This window comes from Eschrichtius robustus, chromosome 3 (assembly GCF_028021215.1).
Source record: "Eschrichtius robustus isolate mEscRob2 chromosome 3, mEscRob2.pri, whole genome shotgun sequence".
In the NCBI taxonomy this organism is placed as follows: Eukaryota; Metazoa; Chordata; class Mammalia; order Artiodactyla; family Eschrichtiidae; genus Eschrichtius; species Eschrichtius robustus.
Genome location: NC_090826.1, coordinates 46,892,152 through 46,899,296, shown reverse-complemented (window position 1 = coordinate 46,899,296; position 7,145 = coordinate 46,892,152). Strand labels below are relative to the sequence as shown.

The window sequence follows — 7,145 nt, the reverse complement described above, 5'->3', positions numbered from 1 at the left end:
CCTATTGCTTATATAACTAGAAATAAGTACACATTTCTTAAGAAAAGCATACATTAATGATGGTGCTTGCTCAAGTCAGGTAATGAGGAGAGGAGGTCTACCCCACTCCGCCCCTGGCTCTGACACAACAAACATGGCAGTCAACAACATCTACAACAGATTTGGCCTCCAGAACAGCCCAGGGAACAATGAGCAGAGCAGGTCAGGAGCCACTGGGTAAGGACGTCCAGACTGCTCCCAGGTGGACCCCCACCAGCTTGTCATATGCCCAGATTATCCTACCCAGGCCCCCAGAAGTTGTGCTTGGCTTACATGCACACCCATAGGCATTTCACTCCCATGCACATCAGGGGCATTTCATCACACTCACCTCCTTCAACCCAGTTCCCGTGAGTCCTCTTTATTTATCCCCAAGACATCTTCCCTAACCTCCTGGAAGTCTGAGAGCATCACTTCTGCTTCCGACTCAAGGGCAAGTTTCTCACCTTCCTGTAATTCTCTCTGCTGGAATGTCCTGTCCTCCACTCATTCTGATCAGTTTCCCATACCTCTGGGGAGTGGGGCAAAAAAAGAAAACCACAGGGAGGCTGCAGAGGAAGCAAAAACAAGGTGGGCCCATCCTAAGTCTGGTGATCAGTGACCAAGCCGGGTGCCCACTGCCCAAACATGCTAGGCAGCACCCTGCCTGTGCTCCTGGAGCACCCCAAGCTTTCCAATGTCATGGCCAGGGCATTGCACCAGCCCATAATCACAGGGCAGAGGCACAACCAGCAAGAGGAAGAAGAGGTAGACAAGATGATGCAACAGAAGATAAAGGAAGAACAGGAGAAAAAGGAAAAGAAGGAGATGGAAGAGAGAATGTCATGGGAAGAGACCAAGGAACAAATCTTGACATTTCAGGAGAAGCTTTTGTCCCTACAGGAAGAAAAGCACTGCTTTTCCTGCAGTTCAAGAACGTTCTACATGAAGAAGAAAAACAAAGGCAAAAGGAGCAGAATGACCTGACCACTCTGACATCAACTGTGCACCAGCAGAGCCTGACTGTCACCCAGGAACTCACACCCTCAGCAGGTGGGGGACAGCTGGAGGACACAATCACCCAGGCATCCTCATGACAGCTGACAGAGCCAAACTGATGTTTGGACCCCAGATGCTTATGACCCAGCACTACATGGGCTCAGCCGCTGCTTCCAAAGGGACCCCAGAACATGGACAATTCCAAGGCAGCCCAGGTGGTGCTTATGAGACCGCTCAGTCTCCACCTCACCATGGACCCAAGCAGCTAACCTGTAGTCCTACTCAGCAGTTCAGAGCACGATGTTGAGCCTTTCCTGCAGTACAATACCTATCTCAGCCACAGTCAGAGCCCCGCTCCATGCACGGCCACTTTCAGCCCACCCAGACAGGGTTCCCCCAGCCTGGTGGTGCCCTGTCCTTGCAAAAGCAGATGGGAGATGCTAACAGCAGACTGCTTCTCTGACTCACCCTCCCCATGCCCCACACATCCCCAAGCTCCGCATCCAGCCCTGGACTCCCTGCCCCTCCCCGCAGATCCTTGTGTGGATGCAACAGCCCAAAAAGTTGGGCTTTTCAGCTACCAGCCAACCCTGACCTTGGCTCACCACTATCTAGCACAGCCAGGACCCAAGATTCTACCTCAAGTGACCATCAGATTATATCTTCAACCCTCACTGCTCACCATGGAGGAGGTCCCCAGTGTGTCCGAGTCCCAGGCCAATATAGTCTACTGTCACTTGAAAAAAAAGGGGGGGGAGGCCTCACCTTCTGTAGAAAGCCTCCCCAGACACCCTAGCCCTCCTGTCTCAAAAACCATCCATGCCCAAACTGGTTCCTACGTGCACTCCATCCCTCACCACACTGTCCTCACCACATTGCCATGGTTTCTCATCCATTTTCCAAAGCCATGCTGGGGTTCCCTAGGGGTGAGGACCTTGCCTGATTCATCCCCGGGACCCCAGCACCAGGTCAGCATGCCCACTTCCTTCCACACACCTGTTACACCTGCCTCTAGAAGCCGAGGTGTCTAGAGTTAGGCTTACAGTTATAAGGTATGCCTATTGGTAGGGAAGGAGTTGTGGGCTGTCTGGAAAAAAAGCAAATTATTAAGAAGTAACAATGAATTACACACTGTCTGAAAAATGGCAGTTGGAAGAGATCCTCCTAAGTTTCTTCCCAAAATGTCCTCAGAGGGGCAGAAGTTTGCTCACAGCTTCCGTACGCCTTAAGTCATTTAATTAACAACCCAATCAAGTGAGGAAATAGGGACTCAGAGAAGGGAAGCAGTTGACCTGATTGCATATCATGTAAATGCAGAGCTAGGACTATCTGGCTTGAAGCCCATGCCTTACCCTCCAGACCACAGGAGGATGGAAAGTTGGCCCTGGGGGAGATCTGTGGGCTTTGATAAAGTTAGAGTCACCTTTCCTCAGGGAAAGAGGGAGAAAGAAGGCATTTCTCTGCCTAAAGTGTCTGAGTTGGTGTGTCTGCTTCTTCATGCTTTCCATCATTGCCTGTTATGGGCTGAATTGTGTCCTCCCAAAATGCATATGTTGAAGCCCTAAGCCTCAATATGACTTTTGGGAGATAGAGCATTGAAGGAGGAAATTAAGGTTAAATAAGGCTATAAGGGTGGGGCCCTAACCCGATTAGACTGGTGTCCTTATAAAAGGAAGAGACACCAGGAGGGCATGCGACAGAGAAAAGACCACGTGAGGACACAGCAAAAAGGCAGCCATCTGCAAGCCAAGGACAGAGGCCTCAGGAGAAACCAAAACAATTGATACCTTGAATGATACCTTGTTCTTAGATTTCCAGCCTCCCAAACTATGACAAGTAAATTTCTGTGCTTTAAACCATCCAGTCTGTGACATTCTGTTATGGCTGCCCTAGCAGACTAAGGCACGGCCCAAAGAGGAAAAAGGACACATGTTTGCATCTCTCTTTGGCCTTGATTACCCCTAAGGAGCCAGGTGGCAGGAAGATCAGAATTGGAGTTGGGGGGGTATGGTGGAAAACCTGTAGAAAAAGGGGCCGTACTTCTACCAGCTGGGGTAGCCCTGGGAACATTCCTTTGCCACAGAGGCCGGGACCATCAGTATGTGTGAGACACCTGCACGGACCACCCATCGGGCTGGAGAAACGGCTCACAGGGAGTAGGAGGGCTTCGGCTTAAGCTGGCCACAGACTCTCAGCCAGTCTGATTGCAGTAAGAGGAAAAGAACAAAACTCGAATGACCACTAGCAGCCACGCACAACAGCCCTACTGAGAGAACTGTATCCATCAGGGAAGCAAAGTTCACCACAGATGGTCCAGAAAAGAACAAAAAAGACTTTAGTAAAAGGACTGTTGAAGAGATAAGGGGCAGAGATAAGGGAACAGATGAGAATCCTGAGCCACCAGACACTGGCAACAGCAGAGAGCTGTTAGCACCACAAGGGCTAGAGGGACAGAGACAATGTTAGTGAAGCTATGAAAACCAGCTCCCACACAGGACGTCAACCACAAAATACTGCCAGGAATATGGTGCTGAGGCAGCAAAGAAATACCCCAGGCCTCTCTCTTCCTATTGCTCTACCTCCTGCCGGGGCCTCCCATGAGCCAAGCCTGTCATCAAGGGAGCCCAGGTAATGCAGTCCATAACGGTCAGCCTTATCCCAGAGCAAGGCAAAGAGAATCATAAATGGATCTGGGGGCTTCCCTGGTGGTGCAGTGGTTGAAAATCCGCCTGCCGATGCAGGGGACACGGGTTTGATCCCTGGTCCAGGAAGATCCCACATGCCGCAGAGCGGCTAAGCCCATGCACCACAACTACTGAGCCTGCGCTCTAGAGCCCGCGAGCCACAACTGCTGAGCCCACGTGCCACAACTACTGAAGCCCACATGCCTAGAGCCCGTGTTCTGCGACAGGAGAGGCCATCGCAGTGAGAAGCCCACGCACCGCAACGAAGAGTAGCCCCCGCTCACTGCAACTAGAGAAAGCCCGCATGCAGCAGCGAGGACCCAATGCAGCCAAAAATAAATAAATAAATTTATTTTTAAAAAAATGGATCTGGGAGCAAATAGAAAAGATCATAGTAATATTGATAATTTTATAGCTAGATAAGTAGGTAGATAGATAAATAGATAGATACCATTGTTATCCCAGGTTTTCAAATAAGGAAAGTGAGCCTGGGAAATTAAGTATTTGCTCAACCTCTTCCAAACACCATACTGTACTTCCTGGAACTCATCTAGATGGGGCAAGTCTGTTTATTGTAATGGGCAAGTAAACAGCCTGGTAAACACCAGGAGGCAAGTATTACACATTATGACAGCACATGGCTGGGAACCCAAACAGTGGCTGGGGGAGGAGGAGATGTCAGACAGGATTTTCAGAAAAAGTGACTCCTGAGCAGAGTCTTTTTTTTTTTTGGAAGATAGGTAGAATTTTTTTTCCTTTTTTTTTTTTTAATACAATGTTTAAAGGTTTCACTCTACTGACAGTTATTACAAAATATTGGCTATTTTCCCCGTGTTGTACAATACATTCTTGAGCCTATCTTACACCCAATAGTTTGTACCACCCTCTCCCACCCTATAATACCCTCCCCCTTCCCCCTCCCCACTGGTAACCACTAGTTTGTCCTCCATATCGGTGAGTCTACTTCTTTTTTTGTTATATTCATTAGTTTGTTGTATTTTTTAGAGTCCACAAATAAGTGATATCATATAGTATTTGTCTTTCTCAGTCTAACTTATTTCACCTAGCATAATGCCCTCCAAGTCCATCCATGTTGCTGCAAATGGCAAAATTTTGTTCTTTTTCATGGCCTTTCACAAGCATCTTACCCTACAGCACCACCACCTTCTCTGAATCTCCATAGTCCCTGATTTTGAACTGTACAATGCAGTATTTAATTTTTTAAGATAGTATTATTCTTAAGGTTCTTCTGTGTAATATTTTTTCTCTCTAGTTTTCTAATTCTCATATATTACCCCTGACAAACAGCACCCAGTAAGTCTTTAGAAGACCTTTGTTGATTGGTTGATAACTCTTGGTTGTTTAGAGTCTTTTCTCTGTGCTGAGTAAAATATGTTCTCTTGCTCAGCCCATGGTGAATGATAGGGTCTTACCAGAGCATTTCAAAATGTCCCCTGCAGCTCCAGGGCCCTGGAGGCCAGGCTGGGGACATGACCTTGGCTGAGTCCTTCTCTATCCCCCATTCAGCACTGCCCCCTGTCTTTTCTTCACTTCCTGAGACAGGGACACAGATGGCCTGTCACCTCACCAGGCTGACACATGGTAGACACCATCAACAGGAGCCAGTATTATTTTTATTAGCAAAGCTGTACTTGTAGATCCGCAAGACATGTACCAATCTATCCCAGAGCATTTCTTGATTTTATCATTTCTAATCACCATGATGGATGTGTGTTAAAGCTGTAGATTCTTCTTCCTCTGAAGATTTGCAAAAGTAGAAGAGTGTTCTCTGCTGGGGATTGATTTCTGGGTGGCCTGTCTGAAACACCAGGGCCGAGTGGCTAAAACTGTCTATCTCTCCCAGTCATTTCCACAATTTCTGAGCAAAGCCATCCTCCATCAACAATTATTTTCATAGGGCTCACACAAGCCTTCAGGTCAATTAAATGACCTTCAGCCTGGAGGAGAAGCTGGCTTCTTCAACCAAAGAAAGGCCCCCCACATCCAAAGTTCAAGTGCCTTGCTTTAAATACTTATTATAGTCAGATGAGAAGAAACATACAGTTCTTCCCCAGAAAAGTACAGATATTAGAAAAGAACAGACTGGAATTATAACATTTCACTATTTACAAAATCCCCTGACAGTGGGCAGCTGGTTACTGGAGGCTGACGCTTTCTGGGAAGCAAGAGTTCAAAGATAGATGACTATAAATATTGTTAATAGGCTGGAAAAAACATTTATTCATTCAATCATTCATTTGTTCATTCATACATTCATAAGTATAGCAGATTCCAATAGAAATACTCTGATTTTCTATTCATATAACAACAGACTATAGTAGTCAACATGGATTAACCTGGAAAGTTCAGTTTCTGGTTAGTCACCCACTCCAGGAAGCCATCTCCAGCCCCCTGTGTATAGATTATGCCCCTTCCCTCAAAATGCATTTGTAGTGTGATCACCTATTATCAGATCTGTATCTCTAACCAGCAATAAGCTCTATGAGCTCCATTTAGTTCATTATTGTGGCCTGAGCACCTGCACATTGCCTTGCACATAGTAGTTGCTTAATAAATATATGTCATGGTTGGTTGAAAGAGATATGGAGTGGATATTCATTCATGTATTCATTTATTGATTCATTTATTCAATCCCTAACAATACCTGGAAAGGATCTTTACCTGGGGACTTTACAAAGAGAACAAAAATAATAAACTCAGAATGATTGGTCTTACACATAGGGATGGAAGCTAGCTCTGCCAAGGTGGATGGGTCACAGACAGACCAGTGAATGGGTAGATTCCAGTGTGGGAGGTGATTAGAAACTAAATGAATGGATAGATGTGTGGACAAAACAACTACAAAGACTTGCAACAGAATTCCAAGACTAATTTTCAGCTTCAGACAGGGGTGGCTGAGGGAATTCTCTCATCTTGTTCTGGTTTACAGTCACGTTTTGCATTTTCTTGGGATGAAAAGGCCTCCATCAGGCCAATGTCATCTCCGTCCACTGCAATCTACCTGCCACCCATAAGTTTCTTTACGTCTGCTCTCCATCTTCTGTCTTCAGCCTCTTCCTCTTGACTCACTGTGATTTCATAAACGTGGTCAAGATTCTCTATTAAGTTTAACCACCCCCGCTTGATTCCATATTCCTAGAGAGTCACTTCCTAACTTCCTTCCTTTCCTTCACACCCAAGATTCCCATAATAGCATCTTCACTCACTGCCTTCACTTCTTCACCTCTGAATCACTCCTCAAGTCACTGAATCTTGGTTTCTACACCCACCATTTCATAGAAACTGCCCTTCCCATATTGTTTGCTGAAACCAGTAGATACCTCTTAGTCCTTTTTCCTGACCTCTGCAGCTTTTGCCACTGTTAACCAAACCTTCCTAAAGGTTTTCCCCCTGGATTCAATGATGTAATTGTCCTAGAGATTT

At 46.4% G+C, this 7,145-nt stretch overlaps 1 pseudogene; it reads left to right on the top strand.

The window, feature by feature from the left end:
* Positions 1 to 687: 687 nt before the first annotated feature.
* LOC137761079 (G protein pathway suppressor 2 pseudogene) lies at positions 688 to 1,665 on the top strand (annotated as a pseudogene).
* The last annotated feature ends 5,480 nt before the right edge of the window (positions 1,666 to 7,145 follow it).